At 49.9% G+C, this 16634-nt stretch overlaps 1 protein-coding gene across 1 annotated transcript in view; it reads right to left on the reverse strand.

Moving 5' to 3' along the window:
- The window catches only part of LOC311226659 (retinal guanylyl cyclase 2-like), a gene marked incomplete at both ends in the record, with an annotated part of 241454 nt that overhangs the window by 216659 nt on the left and 8161 nt on the right, over window positions 1-16634 (reverse strand). The gene's annotated exons all lie outside the window — the stretch shown is intronic.

A 16634-nucleotide genomic window follows, 5' to 3' on the forward strand; every position in this document is an offset into this window, starting at 1 on the left:
ATCACTACTATACTACCATGGCCTGTATCTCCATCTCCATCACTACTATACTACCATGGGCTGTAGACACCATCTCCATCACTACTATACTACCATGGCCTGTATCTCCATCTCCATCACTACTATACTACCATGGCCTGTAGACACCATCTCCATCACTACTATACTACCATGGCCTGTATCTCCATCTCCATCACTACTATACTACCATGGCCTGTATCTCCATCTCCATCACTACTATACTACCATGGCCTGTAGACACCATCTCCATCACTACTATACTACCATGGCCTGTAGACACCATCCCCATCACTACTATACTACCATGGCCTGTAGACACCTCTCCATCACTACTATACTACCATGGCCTGTAGACACCATCCCCATCACTACTATACTACCATGGCCTGTAGACACCTCTCCATCACTACTATACTACCATGGCCTGTAGACACCATCTCCATCACTACTATACTACCATGGCCTGTAGACACCTCTCCATCACTACTATACTACCATGGCCTGGAGACACCATCTCCATCACTACTATACTACCATGGCCTGTATCTCCATCTCCATCACTACTATACTACCATGGCCTGTAGACACCATCTCCATCACTACTATACTACCATGGCCTGTAGACACCTCTCCATCACTACTATACTACCATGGCCTGTAGACACCATCTCCATCACTACTATACTACCATGGCCTGGAGACACCATCTCCATCACTACTATACTACCATGGCATGTAGACACCATCTCCATCACTACTATACTACCATGGCCTGTAGACACCTCTCCATCACTACTATACTACCATGGCCTGTATCTCCATCTCCATCACTACTATACTACCATGGCCTGTATCTCCATCTCCATCACTACTATACTACCATGGCCTGTAGACACCATCTCCATCACTACTATACTACCATGGCCTGTAGACACCATCTCCATCACTACTATACTACCATGGTCTGGAGACACCATCTCCATCACTACTATACTACCATGGCCTGTAGACACCATCTCCATCACTACTATACTACCATGGCCTGTAGACACCATCTCCATCACTACTATACTACCATGGCCTGTATCTCCATCTCCATCACTACTATACTACCATGACCTGTAGACACCATCTCCATCACTACTATACTACCATGGCCTGGAGACACCATCTCCATCACTACTATACTACCATGGCCTGTAGATACCTCTCCATCACTACTATACTACCATGGTCTGTAGACACCATCTCCATCACTACTATACTACCATGGCCTGTAGACACCTCCCCATCACTACTATAATACCATGGCCTGTAGACACCATCTCCATCACTACTATACTACCATGGCCTGTAGACACCATCTCCATCACTACTATACTACCATGGCCTGTATCTCCATCTCCATCACTACTATACTACCATGGCCTGTATCTCCATCCCCATCACTACTATACTACCATGGCCTGTATCTCCATCCCCATCACTACTATACTACCATGGCCTGTATCTCCATCTCCATCACTACGACAGCAACCACAGTACATAGACAGACATATTTAAATCATCCAGATTTTACAGCGTCCCTGGACTAGAAATTATTTTAGTACATTTTCATAATATTACACAAGGGGGCGTGGTCAGTGCTCTAGAGGTCAGTGCTCTAAATCCACCTACTGTACCTCGATCATGTGTGGACATATGTGATGTGTAGATTGTAGATTATTATGTGATGTGTAGATTATAGATTATTATGTGATGTGTAGATTATAGATTATATGTGATGTGGAGATTATAGATTATAGATTATATGTGATGTGTAGATTATAGATTATATGTGATGTGTAGATTATAGATTATATGTGATGTGTAGATTATAGATTATATGTGATGTGTAGATTATAGATTATATGTGATGTGTAGATTATAGATTATAGATTATATGTGATGTGTAGATTATAGATTATATGTGATGTGTAGATTATATGTTATGTGTAGATTATAGATTATATGTGATGTGTAGATTATAGATTATATGTGATGTATAGATAATAGATTATATGTGATGTATAGATAATAGATTATATGTGATGTGTAGATAATAGATTATATGTGATGTGTAGATTATAGATTATATGTGATGTGGAGATTATATGTGATGTGTAGATTATATGTGATGTTGTAGTGGGTGCTATGGACATAATTCACCATTGTATTGTTTTGATGTATTGATGGGGCACTGTCACTTTAAGGAGGTTGGTTGGGGTTGGGCTTGGAGAAGACGCGCTGGTGGAATGTCATTGATAAAATGTTTGTTTACTACGAGCTGTCGGAGACTAGCACGGCATAGATCTGACAGCTGTCACTTGTGCTAAAAATATAATAAATGACACACGGCTTGGTGTTGTCGCAAGATAGAAATTGTGCGTTTCTCCTTTCCGACGATTTCTACATTGGTTATAAGTTTTGAAGACGCTTCCGCGGCAACATGTCTACGAACGCAGTTTCGCTGAAATTACCTGAGTTCTGGGAGTCGTCAGCCTCGGCATGGTTTGTGCAAACAGAGGCACAGTTCGAGCTGCGTGAGATTACCTCGGATACCACAAGATATTATTATGTGGTGTCAGCCCTGGGAAGTTTGACAGCCAGCAGAGTGGTGAGCCTCCTCAAGAACCCTCCGACTCGAGATAAATATCTCACGATCAAGTCTCATCTATTAAAGACATCGAACTTTCCGATACCGAGCGGGCCAGCCGGTTGTTTTCTTTGCAAGGGCTCGGTGATAGCAAGCCATCGGAGCTCATGGATAGGATGCTGGATTTATTGGGAGAGCACAAGCCTGATTTCCTTTTCATGCAACTTTTCCTGCGTCAGCTGCCTTCTCCGGTTCGGGCTGCTCTGGCCAACACCACTATAGACGATTGCCGCGCTCTGGCCGAGGAGGCTGAGCATTTTTTTGGCTGGTCAACAGCACTGTGCAGCGGCAGTTTTCCCAACCCAAGCCTTTGTTTCACCGCCGGGAGACTGGAATATCACCGCCGCAGCGACAGCCGCGTGACGCGGGGCTGTGTTATTATCATGCATGGTTTGGACCTAAAGCCAAGCAGTGCCGCCCGCCGTGCAGCTTCAGTGGGCCGGGAAATGCCATGAGTGGCCATGAGCGTCGGTCAGGCTGGCAGGCTACTGTTTGTCCAGGACACCATCTCCGGGTGGCGTTTCATGTGCGACACGGGCGCGCAGAGGACCGTCTTGCCGGCTTCTAGAGTGGACATCCTATCCGGCGGACACGGACCCCCCATGGAGGCCACCAACGGCACCCCCAACGGCACCAGGTATGTCGAAATGTGTTTTAGTGGCCAACGGTTTAGCTGGGACTTTATCACAGCTAATGTAGCCGTCCCTCTTCTAGGCGCTGATTTTTTGTGTGATTATGGACTGTTAGTGGATGTTAAAAATTGACGCTTAATTGATGCCATTACGTTCTGCTCTTATGCTGGTGCAGACTCCATCAGACTCTCTAGCATGCTCTCCGCTGCAGATGAGTTTCAACACCTTCTCGCCGAGTTCCCGGGCCTCACGCGGCCCACGTTCTCATCATCTACAGCCAAGCATGGAGTGGAGCATCATATCGCCACAACCGACCCTCCGGTCTATGCCCGGGCCCGGTCAAGCTCAGCATTGCCACGGCAGAGTTCGAGAACATGGAACGCCTCTGCATTGTCCGTCGCTCCGACAGCCCATGGGCCTCCCCCCTCCACATTGTCCCCAAGCCGGGAGGGGGTGGCGCCCGTGTGGGGATTACCGCCGGCTCAACGATGCTACGACGCCGGACCGTTACCCAGTCCCACACATTCAGGACTTTTCTGCCCGCCTTTCAGGGAAATTAATGTTTTCCAAGGTGGACCTTGTGCGTGGGTATCATCAGGTGCCCGTCCAACCGCTGGACGTCCCCAAAACAGCAGTCATAACTCCATTTGGACTATTTGAGTTTCTGCGCATGCCATTCGGCCTCATAAACGCTGCACAGACGTTCAAGTTCAAGTTTCAAGTTCAAGTTTCTTTTATTGCCACACGGCCAGGCTGGTGGAATTTGGGCACGGTACAGGTGGTAGCTGCGACAATACACCACATGGAACACAACATAACATCAACATCAACATAACATAACATAACATAACATAACATACATAACATAAACAGCAGGGGGTGAAATTAGGATGAGTTGGAGTTGAGTAATTGTATGGCCTTGGGGAAGAAACTGTTGTTGAACCTAACCGTGCGACTACCTAGTGACCTAAACCTTCTACCAGAGGGGAGGAGTTGGAAGAGGTGATGAGCTGGGTGCAGGGGGTCACTGATGATTTTGTGTGCGCGTGTGATGGTGTGATGTTTGTGTATGGAGTCCAGGGTGGGGAGTGTGCAGTTAATGATTTTGGATGCCCTAATGATGATCCTGTCTAGTCTGTGTAGTGTGTGTTTGGGTGTGTTGCCGTACCAAACAGTGATGGAGAGTGAAATGATGTTTTGTATGATGGCTGTGTAAAATTGAATCATTAACGTCTTCCTAACCTTATACTTCCTGAGTTGTCTTAAGTGAAATAATCTTTGGTTGGCTGTTTTAAGTAAATGAGTGGTGTGATGATCCCAGTTGAGTTTGTTGCTGATGTGTGTTCCTAAGTATTTAAATGTGTCTGTGGCTGAAATGGGTTGGTTATTGATGAGCATGGGTGTTTTGGTGGGTGTGATTTTGCGAAAGTCAATAATGAGTTCCACGGTCTTGCTTTCATTGAGTATCAGGTTATGTTCTTTGCACCATGTGAGTGTTCGCTCCACCTCCAGCCGGTAGTCATCCTCCTTGTTGTTGGAGATCAACCCTAGGATGGTGGTGTCGTCCGCGTATTTAAGGGTTTTGACTGAGGGGGATGCTGAACAGAGGTTGTTAGTGTAGAGGGAAAAAAGCCACGGGGAGAGAACACACCCCTGTGGTACCCCAATGTTGGTGGTCAGAGGGAGAGAGGTGAGGTTGTTGTAGCGGACTACCTGTTTGCGGCCCTTCAGTGTGTCCAGCAACCAGAAACAGAGGGAGGGGGCAATGTTCATGTTGGTCAGGGTTTGGAACAGTATGAGGGGGTCGATGGTGTTGAAGGCACTGCTGAAGTCAATAAAGAGTATCCGGGCGTAACTGTTTTTGGTCTCCAGATGCTGGAGGGTGTAGTGCAGTGCCAGGTTGACTGCATCATCAGTAGACCGGTTTGTGCGATAGGCGAATTGTAGAGGGTCCATCAGGGGGGATGTGAGTGTTTTTAAAACTGACAGGACTATGCGTTCCAGCACCTTCATGGCTACTGCCGTCAAGGCCACGGGTCTATAGTCATTAAGGCTAGATATTTTTCCTTTCTTGGGTATGGGGATGATGATGGATTGTTTGAAGAGGGCTGGGATCTGCATTTGCTGGAGTGAGGTGGTGAAAATGCCAGTGTAGACTGGTGCTAGCTGGTCAGAACAATAGCTGAGGCAGGCAGGTGAGATGTTATCCGGGCCTGCTGCCTTGCCCTTATCCAGCCTCCGGAAGAGGTTCCTCACTGTATCTATATCAATGGTGAGTGGGGTGGATAGGTGAGGGGGTGGGGTGGGCCAGCTGTCTTTAAGAGGCTTCTCAAACCTGGCAAAGAAGGTGTTCAGCTTGTCTGGGAGGTGGGGGTCTGCGCCTTATGGACTCTGTGCTACAAGACTTGGATTTTATTTTTGTATACTTGGATGATATCCTCATAGCCAGCGCCTCTAAGGCTGAACACATGTCCCACCTCCGGATGCTTTTTGAGCGGCTAAATGAGCATGGACTGATCAACCCGGCCAAATGCCAGTTTGGGCAGTCGACCATTGACTTCCTGGGGCACAGAGTCACCCGGGCACTCGTACGCTAAGCCCTGAAAAAAGGAAGCGTATGTATGTCCTAGGAGGGAAGATCGGGATGCGAATACGCATCCTTCAGGTCTATGGAGGTGAACCACTCCCCCACCTGACAGCGCTTAACAGGTGGGTGACGGTCAACATTCTGAACCTTCCATGGTACAGGTCCAGAATGGGTCTGACACCCCCCCCCCCCCGATTTCTCGAGCACCAGAGAATATCAGGAGGAAACGCCGCTCGTCGCGTCCTCTGGGACCACGACGACGGCCTGCTTCGCCGCCAGAGAACGAATCTCCTCGGCCAGGGCTGTCACTGCTGTCTCTGATAATAGAGTCTGTACCAAACCCAAAAACGGAGGGCGGGGGTGTGTAAACTGTAACACAAGCGCCGCCCTCAGCGTTCTCTCCATCCACACCGACATATGGCTACTACTGCAGCCATACGTGGTCAAATTCCAAAGCGCCCCCGCCACCAACTGCCGCTGGTCCGTTAGGAATCGTAGATAGGTGGCCCGGTCCCTCCCGCTGTGCGTTGTCAACTTTGGTCTCGCCAACCGCGCGAGCAGGGTGTCTCACGGAACCGGGATATCGCACCCTGACTCTACCAACGAGGCAATCGCACCCAAGGGGGGGACGCCGACAGAAGGCGCGGTCTGATACGGGAGGAGCGGCCATCACCCCTGGTGACATAGGCTCCCCTGCTGAGCATCTTCCCGGCTTAGCTTGCTGAGGACAGCCTGCTCTGCAGCTGGACATGCATGGTGTGTGGTCCTCACACTGCCCGATAGGGTGGGTCTCTACACACCGTAGCCCTGTAGTGATATTACTACCACCCAAATTACGCGTGCCTGCTGACCACCGCGGGATCGGAAGTCCAGACGGGGGAGGCACTAACGTAATACCCGGCCTGGCGAGGGCGGGGCTGGGGGGAACCCACGCTGGGACCTCCTGGGCCTAGAGTTCCCCCTCTGACAAAATGTTTTAGATACAGGGAACCCTGCTCCGTCGACATATACAACACCAGGCTCACCAAACACAGACGCAGGACGTGTGGTGTGGGAGCCGCTTGACAGCACAGCAGACCCAGGCCTAGCTAGCAACTGGGTGTCAGCCCCTGTCTCCATGAGAAGCAAAATGTGGGGCCGCTTGCGCTTCACTGGAAGAACGCGGCCCGCAGCCAAAGGGGACAAATCAGAGCCCTGAGTCCCATAGTATAGCGGGGGGGAGTAACCGGAGAGCGTGCTAGACACAGCTAGATGGCAACGTTTTTTTAGGGCGTGCCCATCTAATATAGCCGATCCCTCGGGCCGCCGAGGCTGTCAGCCTTGTGATCACGTGTTTTCTTTGTGCCCAGGGTATCTCAGGCGGGGGAAACATGGCCGCTGGCCGGGGACCTCGCAGCAGCCGCTGGCGAGGCCGTGCTCTCACCTCTGGCTGCGTGGTGTGGGGCGGCGTGGAGCCCAGTTCAAATACCGCCCGCGCCTCCGTGGACAGACCAAGGTCCACCCGCGGAGAGGGGAGCCCTGAGGAGGAGACCCCTCCCCTCCTCAAGGGGAGATTGCTCCAACCAAAGATGCCTGTGAACAACCGTTGACAGCATCCTAGCCCTCCCTGCGGTTATAGCTTGCGGCTGGGTCAAAAGCTGAATAACTTCAAAACCTTGCGCGATGGTTTAGACGTCGGCTGGCCCTAAAGCCCCACCACCCGACACCATTTTTGACAGAAAAGCAGCCAATTGAGCAATGTTGTTAGTTGCTTCTAAATTCTGTACTGCGGCGGTATAAGCTTCATCAGCCCACCAGTCACCTGCCGGGCCGACCCGCCTCTTGGCGTCGGCCGGGCAGGATACCGTTCCACCATGTCAGGGCAAATGACCGATGCCACCTGCTTCACTAAGCACGGAACACCAGTGGCGGCTGCTGATCAAAGTCTATTACTAGTGAAGCACTGCTCCACTAGTAGTCATGCAATAACCTCCACTGCGGCACACCTGTGCATGCACCCATGTAAGGGATAAATGAATGAATGAACGAAAACTTTATTAACATATTGCAGAATGGGTTAGCCCAAGACACACAATTGTTGAGGGGATGCAGACCAGAGAAAACGTTAGTCCTGTCTACATCAGGGTCCCCCATTTTCAATTCATAGATTTACAAATGCACACCTGCCCTGAGCCCTGTCGCCAGCCCATCCACCCATGTAAAGGGTAAATAAGCCTCAGCTAAACCCCCAACATTAGACACTGATTGACCGTCAGCATGAATGGTTAAGAGGAGGGAAGAGTGAAGACAGCCCCGGCGGGGTACATGGGAAACGGCGCCCCAAACATCTTAGCATTAGCATCAGCTGCGTGCGCTAGGATACTTGGAAAAACATCCAACAGTGAGTCATGATGACCCCGCGCCAATACATCGCCCGGTTGTCTCACGAGACAACGAGCAGTATTAAACATGGCAGTACCAATGCCTGCCAGCACAGGTCCTACCTGGGCGCGACGTGGCTCGACTGCCAAGCGCCACGCAAAGTCCATCGGTCCGCTGTCAAATGACAAGGAAACACAGGATAGGACCGCCGTGCTGTCTGGATGTGCCAAGAAGGTGCCGGGGGCTGGCGTACTTCTGGCGAAAGCCCAACATTGCGTCATTTCTCCCTATGCTTCATAACAAAGTTCCAAGCGCATATGAGCAGCTTCCGTGTTTGGAAAAAAATGAGGAAGGGTGAGGGCGTGACCACTTTCTGCCTGTTGTAGGGGCACGCAGGGGAGTGGCATGGTCACGTGCAAGTGGGTGCATGTGTTTGGTTTCCGTGGCACAGTAGGTGCTGGATATATCTCAGAAGGCAGAGCGAGACGTGATGCCAGTAATGAGATATAACAAACCCACCTGGAGGAGAAAACAAAACAAACCCACCTGGAGGAGAAAACAAACCCACCTGGAGGAGAAAACAAACCCCACACACCTGGAGGAGAAAACAAACCCACCTGGAGCAGAAAACAAACCCCACCCACCTGGAGGAGAAAACAAAACAAACCCACCTGGAGGAGAAAACAAACCCCACCCACCTGGAGGAGAAAACAAACCCACCTAGAGGAGAAAACAAACCCACCTGGAGGAGAAAACAAAACAAACCCACCTGGAGCAGAAAACAAACCCCACCCACCTGGAGGAGAAAACAAAACAAACCCACCTGAAGGAGAAAACAAAACAAACCCCACCTGGAGGAGAAAACAAACCCACCTGGAGGAGAAAACAAACCCACCTGGAGGAGAAAACAAAACATACGGTTATCCTATAACCATATAGTTATATGAGTATAGCGAGCGCTCTGCGCTTTAGTGGAACGTATCCTATATCAGTCTAATACTGAATAAATGTCTTCACATGTACACACCCATCAGCCTGGCCACACCCCCATCCGCTCCTCTACATAAGCGGGGATGTGGCCATACTAACAGCTCCTTCCCAAGTCTTTCACCACCGAAGGCGAAGACCACGGGGTCCTCAGTGAGTCAGCGCAGAGTGCTCACTATACTCATATAACTATGGTTATAGGATAACCGTATGTTATATATTGTATAGCTTACGTTCTGCGCTCTAGTGGAACACAGGAGCTGAGCAGAGCGGAAGCTCGACAAATGTACCCGCTGAGGCCCCCACAACCAACAGAACCGGGGAGGACCTGAGCCCCCGGACCCCCCTAGTGGAGGATGGGAGGGAATCGGATCCGACTGTGCGAAGAGGGTTTAGCAACTCAAACGCACAGGGCAAACAGATCGTGGGACTTACCTTGCCACAGAAGAACCCACGACTACACAGGCGCGCAACCCACATGCCACTAGGGAACGAACTGGAAGGAAACAAAAATTTACAATCCCTAATATCACGGGGTCAAGGTCAAGAACCCAACCCCGTGGCAAGGCCGTAGCAGCGGAGCGCGAAGGAGGACCCAGCCCCAGGAAGGGTCAGGACCCTCCGGAAAAAGGGGGCCTGGTGAGGCCAACAACGACGCAGCATAGAGACCCCACAAGGCGGTCACTAGTGACACCACCCCCCACATCGCCAGCATATCAGACAGGGCCCATCCAAGAGCAGGCCCTTCCCCCCTACAGCACGCCGCCCTGAAGCACTCAAGAGGCTACACCCCCACAGCGGGACCAGGCAGCGCACCGGGGAGACAACCTCCAAAGAGGTTGATCCCTCAATCCAGGCAACAGGTCAAAAGGACTCGACCTGTGCCTGGAGCACTGCGGACTAGACAGGCGCCTAAGGGGTCTGCGAAAACAGCACCCCGGCGGAAGGGGCGTTCGGTATGCCGTGCACCATGTCGCAGCCTCCACAAAAAAACCCGACCCTCTAGAGGGGCCGAGGCAGAGAAGGCTGACACGATTGGCAGACGTCATGAAGGGTGCGGGGGCACACTCGCAGGCAGGCGGGGTCAAGCCCGGCCTAACCCGAGAGTCGACTCCGCTACCAACACACCTGGAAACCAACCACCACCTAACAGGAGCCGGTTGTTCCTATAACCCCCCCAAGAAAAAACTCCAAAACACAACTGCGGGTATACACCGGCTATACAGCAGTACAAGTGTTTCAGTTCTCAAGAAGGAACCCAGGAAGGGGAGCTCCAGTAGCTCACCGCATATCTCGGCGTTATTTCTGCGTCGGGGAAAACCGTGCTGCGTCACGGATCTGGTGGACTCCGAGTTCGATTCCCGGACCCGCCGTCATTTACCAGAATGTCTTCCCCTGCTCTATATCCCGTTTCACCCTGTATCTGTCGGTCATGCTTTACCAGAAAAGCGATAAACACTAAAAAATAAAGTAAAAAAAAAAAAAAAGGAACCCAGGCCAAGAGGTAGACGAGAACGCGTCCGGGCCTGGGCCCGGCGGACCGGGACATACACAGGGATGCCAGAGGGGTACAAGAACCACCTCGACAGCCCCCTCCCAGCCCCGCCAAACAGGAGAAGAGAGGGACGAAAAAAGAATGGAGAAGGACCAGGCTCCTTTAGCACAGCGCAAGGTACAACACAATATGGACCAAGCAATAGTGAAGGATAATACGCAGTGACATACCCACGAACACCTCCATAACATCAACCCCTGCAACGCCCGGGCCAACCCGGCATTTCCCCCCCGAAAAAGCACAAGTCCTTCAGCGTACCAGAACAGCAAATCTGCGCCCCGGCGGACAACGGGTTAACTGACCTGGTCCGGCGTGACCAGAACCAGTCCCGTGTCCTAATCACGCCACCATCCCCAGTCCTAAGAGGGGGGTAGGTACGCGTGTCAATCTAAAACATCACAGAGGGCGCCACCAAGACGGTCAGAACATAAAAGCACTGCGCCCGGTGGCCCACCCCAAAAGCGTGAGACCCCTCCGCCAATGCTTTGATCTATTCCATTATCTCCCCCCAGAGATGAACGAGAATTCATCGAGACTAACCTAGTACACTGGCGCTCGGAAGAGACAAACTCCATCCTAGTTGCCCCATAAAAACGCTGTTTCAATGATGAGCAACTAAGGCGCGCAAGCCCATGCGTGGTTCCACACAGAAGCACCCAGGGCCAGCACTATATATACGTCGAGACCCAAAACATATCAATGGTAATTCTAACAAGAACCCAGATAACATTCCCTCCAAGCCGCCTGGGAGAGCGGCAGGAAGCTGGCCAAGACACAGATATGGGTCCCATATGACGCGTCCGAGGGAAAACACCCCTGTCAACCCTGCTCTGTATAAAAGAGAGGAGACAGGGAACCCCCAGAGAGACTTCCCACGTGAGTAATAATTGAAAAGATATATGTAACATTGAGCTACGTGACCAAAAGCTCAAGACATATGCAACAGAGCGCAGAGCAGAAAACTTCTTTTAAAGTTCTCACGCACCGCATAACTCATCTTGACAATAACAGAGGTCCACAACATGGAGCCTGAAAAGAACTCACGGAAGTCTCACAACCAATAGAAACACGCCCAGTGACGTACTCTATGGCGGGGGGAATTCCGTGACCCACCTGCCCAAATATGGCGTGGGACCAGGGAACCCCCCCCCTCTCCCTACCCTGTGACGCGCTGACCCAATAGCGTGACAGGAAGCCCGAAGGACAGGAGGTCCAACCCCCTGACCAATCAGAAAAAAGGGGAGGGAGGGTTTATCAGTTCACCCCCTCATGACCCCTCACCCCTGATACGATGCAATGACAAAGCAGAGCCATGACACCAGTCATATATGGCTTCAGGCTCATGTGCGAACCTGCCACCTGAATTTTTACACCTTTACCCTAAAGGAAGAAAAAACACAGACCAAGAGGCGCCGGCCCCTATCTCCCTGTCTCCGGCTGTCCCTGAGCAATGACCGGAGTGTTGAATGTCCTGTGATTAAGACGGGGAGGACGCGACCCTCTTTGCGCCGCCCCTGTGCCTCAAATAGATTCGCTATCAGCTCTATCTTCAATCTTTCAAAATGTTCAGTTGCAATTGCTATCAGCTCTATCTTTAATCTTTCAAAATGTTCAGTTGCTATTGCATGCACTCATCTGTGTTTCACTACACACTTGAGTGCATGCTTACCAACTGTTAGTCTGCAACACTACCATAGGCGCCTACATAATGGAGCAGTCGAAGCAGGTGCCCCACCACTATTGAGCTTGAGGGGGCAAACTTGTGCTTTTGCTCCTCCACTTTTTGATCATATGAATATATAAATCTAACCATAACTACGTAATTTCAATCAAATTAATAATACGCAATGACACTTAATAGCAAGTTTTTAAGTTTCCAAAGATTGTGTGACCCCCCACATTAATGGTTTGATCCAGTGCCTCCCACGGTCCCTCCCCCAGAGCATGAGCGCATTCGACGGTACCACAACGTGTTGGAATGGGGGAGGCGGCTCGTGCGAAAACAGCTGTTCGAATGTCCCTCGTCATGAGCGTATTCGGGAGGCGGCTGTTTTGAATGCCTCACCTGGATATTGGATTTAACATTCGCTTTGTGAGGATTATCCTTCGGCGTTTTACACCAAATGGAGCAAGTCATAACGTAAGTCGAACACTGTGACTGTATACTAAATGCGCAAACAGATTGAAACTGAATATTTATCGTATTAGTGATGCGAGCCGAGCCGCCGTGCTTAGCGTTACCTAACCATTAGCTAGTGAATCTTTCATGAATGAAAACTTTATTTAACAGATTGCAGAATGGGTCCAATACAGTACGGCTCAATACACACAAATGTTAAGGGGATGCAGACCAGAGAAAGACTTTCGTCTTGTTTACATGAGGGTCCCCGTGTTGACGGTCATGATGTTGTTGTTGTTGTTGGCTTGTTGCTGCTCTGCTGGGGATCGGATGTGAACGGAGGGGCTTTGGGAGGATGGGGAAAGTTATTATTATTATTATTATTATTATTATTATTATTATTATAGTAATTGGCTATCATACTGCAATATAAACTGAGTTTTATAGTGAAAAGAGCAGCTTTATTGGTCAAGATTGAAGGCTCTATATTGCAGGAAATTGCACGTACAGGTGTTCATTAAATGTAAAAAAATCTGCCGTGGAGGGGGTCGTGCCGGACCCCATCCAAACCACCCCTTGCCACCAAACCACCCCTTGCCAGTCTTGCACACGCAAAAAAGCAATAAAGCAAAAGAAAAGAAAAAAAATTCAAAAATCTTGCACCCCCACGTTCAATTATAACTAGGCGGCCATGAACACTACTATCACCGACATCTAAGAAGGGAGATTCCCCCTTGAATGGCCCTTCTAAGGTTTCTCTCCTCCACACTGCCTGTAGAGCATTTTTCCCTATTGTTAGGTTTTAGTGAGTTTTTCCTTACCTTCGCGTGGGGTATGTCTGGGAGTGCTTGCATTCTTTCATTTATTTGCATTTATTTATTTATTGTTGTTGGACCTTATGGTGTTCTTGTTCTGTTCTTGACTTATTGTTATGTTTTCTTCTTGACTTGTTTAAAGAAGACATGTATGGCCCATGGGGACATTAACGTGTGTTGTCGGGCCTTATAAATAAATTTGATTTGATTTGATTTGAGAGGGGCCAAGGGCCCTGGTACAAGAGCTTACACATGTAACTTCTGTAGGCCAACACCTAACCCAGTTGTGGATCTTAAACGTGAATACGATACACACAACCCTCCATCACAACAAAAAAAGGGCAAAAGTACACTCTCACTACAGTAAGAGGAATGCCGTTTTTCATGATGAGAGAAGACATAAATCCTCGATTAAGTACTGGTCACAGGCCTTGCTAAGTCCACATGACAGCGACCAATTGCCTCTCTCTAAGCAAGAGCACAACCCCAGCAGAAGCTGAGGGATTTACACTGTATCCCCAAAAACATAGTGAATCAACACACATTTTGTAAACAAAATCATATTTGAGGGGAGGAGGGGGGGGGGGGGGGGGGAGGGGAAAAAACGGGGAAAACCCACCCCTCACCACCTTACCCCTGATACGACGCCAAATGTGTAGAGTAAGCTTTACATCATGCATGCCAGCACAGTTTGAACAGGCACAGCCCTGCTTATGTGTGAAAAAAACTTGCCACTTGTTATTGTCATCATTACCCTCAAGTAAGAATAACAAGCTGAGAGAGGGACTCAGCCCTCGATCACATGCCACTATGCACAGCATTGTAGGGTAACCCAGCCAGTTGTGGGCTCAGCCACGTTGACTAACGTTACATGAACACACACAACTTCTCATCATACAACAAAACCCCAGTTCATTTTTACTCACGTAAAAAACAACGCTGTTTCTAGGTAGAGAGAAAGGCACAAGCCTTGGCCAACGCTAACCCAAGCTATACAAAGCGACCAAAAAATTCACACACAGCACATTTCGTATCTCCAAATGTAGTGAAGTAACATGTTTTGTAGACAAAGACATCGTTATTAACAAAAACATTCGGGAGGGGAAGGAAGGAAGAGTGGGGCAATGTCCAATGGACATCTTACCTGCACCAAGGAACGCAGGACGAAAGGCCGCAACACAGGTTGGACTACCACGTTGACGAAGGCCTCTCGCTGGCCAGGCCAGAAGAAGCAATGGCCGGAGCCTTGCTCCGGCGAGACGCCCCCCTCCTGCAGCCGGTCATGGTGCAGGCCTGACTACATCTTCTGTCAAAGATGATGTCGTAGTCAGAGTGCCAGGGCCTGCTATTCTCACGGCTACACCAATGGTTGTAGCACAAGCTAACAGCTAACTCTAGGCTAACTGATAGCATCAAGCTAACGTTCCCAGCCGAGCAAAGTCGGTAGCTAACGTCGTAGCTAACAGCTACAGTAACTGGCTAACAGTTAGCTCAACCCGGCTATCGCTAACCACTAGCTAACGCAGAAGCAAGCTAAGCGGCTACCACTGAAAACTGTACAACGTGAGAAAAGCAATACAGGCCAACACTTCAGACAGCCGCTGTCTTTTCCTCTTCTCATCCGAAGAAAGAAGGGAAAAAAGGCAACACACGTCCCTCTTCAGAGCGGTGTTTACCAGACACAGCGGTGCCAGCAACAAGTCCCTCGCAAACTATAGCCGACTTGAGCATGGAGATATTCTCGTAATGAAACACCAAGCTTTTCATCTTTGAAAATCGGGGCCAGCACGGCGACAGTGGGTATCCGTCTGTCCAGAGACCCGGGGAATTGAACCGCAGATTCGGAATCACGGTCCCAGGAAAACAAAGCTCTTACTCGATGAGGAGCTAATGTTAACGTGAGCATCAAACCAGAACCCCCTCAACGCCGCTAAGTGGCAGCAAAAAAGGATACCAGCCTGGAGCCGGCCTTCGTAAGCTGTGTAGTTGTTCCCCCCACAACCAACACACCTGGCGCCCGCGTCGCAAAAACATCCCCCGGCCCAGAGAGGCCGCCAGCCCTCACACGGCCGAGCGCCTCCCAAGCAAAGTGTCCAACTGCAGAGCCGGAGGTAATGCCGGCGGGGATTGCTCAGCGACGCGAGCCCCTAATACGAAGCGCCGGTGGAAGTCAGAATGATCATCATCTTCTAGACACTCCGGTGGCGAAGACATTATCGCTGTATTTCCTCGAAAATAGTGAGAGAGAAAACAAAGATATAATGTCAACGCAGCTCCTTCTCTTCAACGTAGCTCCTTTCCAACTATTTCGGTACTAAACTCAAGTGGTGTAAACAGACCCTTGTCGGTGGTGAAAATAAGGAAGGAGCTGTTAGTATGGCCACATCCCCGCTTATGTAGAGGAGCGGATGGGGGTGTGGCCAGGCGGATGGGTGTGTACATGTGAAGAAATGTATTCAGTATTAGACTGATATAGGATATGTTCCACTAGAGCGCAGAGCATATGCTATACGATATATAACAAACCCACCTGGAGGAGAAAACAAACCCACCTGGAGGAGAAAACAAAACAAACCCACCTGGAGGAGAAAACAAACCCACCTGGAGGAGAAAACAAACCCCACACACCTGGAGGAGAAAACAAACCCACCTGGAGCAGAAAACAAACCCCACCCACCTGGAGGAGAAAACAAAACAAACCCACCTGGAGGAGAAAACAAAACAAACCCACCTGGAGGAGAAAACAAAACAAACCCACCTGGAGGAGAAAACAAAACAAACCCACCTGGAGGAGAAAACAAAACAAACCCACCTGGAGGAGAAAACAAAACAAACCCACCTGGAGGAGAAAACAAACCCCAC

The sequence above is a fragment of the Notolepis coatsorum genome, assembly GCF_963971535.1.
Source record: "Notolepis coatsorum genome assembly, chromosome: 4".
NCBI classification, from domain to species: Eukaryota; Metazoa; Chordata; class Actinopteri; order Aulopiformes; family Paralepididae; genus Notolepis; species Notolepis coatsorum.